We start from the raw sequence: 2,500 nt of genomic DNA, 5'->3' as shown, positions 1-2,500 counted from the left end.
TAACCCTGGACGTTTTTACCCAGGCTAGGGAGCATGAGCCTGGGCAGGGCAGTTAACCCCAACCCTAACCCTGGATGTTTTTACCCAGGCTAGGGAGCATAAGGCTGGGCAGGGGAGTGTTAAACCAGGCCCTGGATGTTTTTACCCAGGCTGTGGAGCATGAGCCTGGGCAGGGGAGAATTAACCCAGGCCCTGGATGTTTTTACCCAGGCTAGGGAGCATGAGCCTGGGCAGGGGAGAATTAACCCTAACCCTAACCCTGGATGTTTTTACCCAGGCTGTGGAGCATGAGCCTGGGCAGGGGAGAATTAACCCAGACCCTGGATGTTTTTACCCAGGCTGTGGAGCATGAGCCTGGGCAGGGGAGAATTAACCCAGGCCCTGGATGTTTTTACCCAGGCTAGGCAGCATGATTCTGGGCAGGGGAGTGTGGGTCAGGGCCCTGGAGCTTTCACCCAGGCTGTGGAGCGTGAGCCTGGGCAGGGGAGAATTAAACCAGGCCCTGGAGCTTTCATTCAGGCTGTGGAGCGTGAGCCTGGGCTGGGGAGAAATGACCCAGGCCCTGGAGCTTTGACCCAGGCCCTGGATATTTTTTTTTACCCAGGGTGGGGAGCATGAGCCTGGGCAGGGGAGTGTGGGTCAGGGCCCTGGAGCTTTCACCCAGGCTGTGGAGCGTGAGCCTGGGCAGGGGAGAATTAACCCAGGCCCTGGATGTTTTTACCCAGGCTGTGGAGCATGAGCCTGGGCAGGGGAGAATTAACCCAGGCCCTGGATGTTTTTACCCAGGCTAGGGAGCATAAGGCTGGGCAGGGGAGTGTTAAACCAGGCCCTGGATGTTTTTACCCAGGCTGTGGAGCATGAGCCTGGGCAGGGGAGAATTAACCCAGACCCTGGATGTTTTTACCCAGGCTGTGGAGCATGAGCCTGGGCAGGGGAGTGTTAAACCAGGCCCTGGATGTTTTTACCCAGGCTGTGGAGCATGAGCCTGGGCAGGGGAGAATTAACCCCAGGCCCTGGATGTTTTTACCCAGGCTGTGGAGCATGAGCCTGGGCAGGGGAGAATTAACCCTAACCCTAACCCTGGATGTTTTTACCCAGGCTGTGGAGCATGAGCCTGGGCAGGGGAGAATTGACCCAGGCCCTGGATGTTTTACCCAGGATGGGGAGCATAAGGCTGGGCAGGGGAGTGTTAAACCAGGCCCTGGATGTTTTTACCCAGGCTGTGGAGCATGAGCCTGGGCAGGGGAGAATTAACCCAGGCCCTGGATGTTTTTACCCAGGCTAGGGAGCATAAGGCTGGGCAGGGGAGTGTTAAACCAGGCCCTGGATGTTTTTACCCAGGCTGTGGAGCATGAGCCTGGGCAGGGGAGAATTAACCCAGGCCCTGGATGTTTTTACCCAGGCTGTGGAGCATGAGCCTGGGCAGGGCAGTTAACCCTAACCCTAACCCTGGATGTTTTTACCCAGGCTAGGGAGCATGAGCCTGTGCAGGGCAGTTCACCCTAGCCCTGGAGCTTTTACCCAGGCTGTGGAGCATGAGCCTGGGCAGGGGAGAATTAACCCAGGCCCTGGATGTTTTTACCCAGGCTGTGGAGCATGAGCCTGGGCAGGGGAGAATTAACCCAGGCCCTGGATGTTTTTACCCAGGCTAGGCAGCATGAGCCTGGGCAGGGGAGTGTGGGTCAGGGCCCTGGAGCTTTCACCCAGGCTGTGGAGCGTGAGCCTGGGCAGGGGAGAATTAACCCAGGCCCTGGAGCTTTCATTCAGGCTGTGGAGCGTGAGCCTGGGCTGGGGAGAAATGACCCAGGCCCTGGAGCTTTGACCCAGGCCCTGGATATTTTTTTACCCAGGGTGGGGAGCATGAGCCTGGGCAGGGGAGTGTGGGTCAGGGCCCTGGAGCTTTCACCCAGGCTGTGGAGCGTGAGCCTGGGCAGGGGAGTATTGACCCAGGCCCTGGAGCTTTTATTCAGGCTGTGGAGCGTGAGCCTGGGCTGTGGAGAATTGACCCAGGCCCCTATATGTTTTAACCAGGATAGGGAGCATAAGGCTGGGCTGGGGAGAATTAACCCAGGCCCTGGATGTTTTTACCCAGGCTGCGGAGCATGAGCCTGGGCAGGGGAGAATTGACCCAGACACTGGAGCTCTTAATCAGCCCAGGAGCATGAGGAAGGGGCCCCTGGAGCTTTTGCCGAGGTCACAGTCTTAGGCCCCATAGCCGGGCTGCGGTGCCCGGGATTTGAGCGCTTTAGCCGGCCCGCCCTAAGCCTAAAGCTGGGGCGTGTGGAACTTCATCCACGGAGTACCAGGACCACGAGAAAGAGGGAGGAAAAAAAAAAAAAAAAAAAAAAAAAAAAACTAACCGGGGAAGAGTCAAGGGCTGCGAACTGCAATAGGTGGAGCGAAACTCCACTCTTCCTCGGTGCGAACCGGTTTTACCCGGTTCGGCCGACTACCCTTCGCACAATAACAGAAACCCAGGTTTTGAAAAGCGTGAGCTCCA

This window comes from Channa argus, unplaced genomic scaffold (genome assembly GCF_033026475.1).
Source record: "Channa argus isolate prfri unplaced genomic scaffold, Channa argus male v1.0 Contig036, whole genome shotgun sequence".
In the NCBI taxonomy this organism is placed as follows: Eukaryota; Metazoa; Chordata; class Actinopteri; order Anabantiformes; family Channidae; genus Channa; species Channa argus.
The sequence above is the reverse complement of the archived record's forward strand: the minus strand, read 5'-3'. Positions refer to the sequence as shown.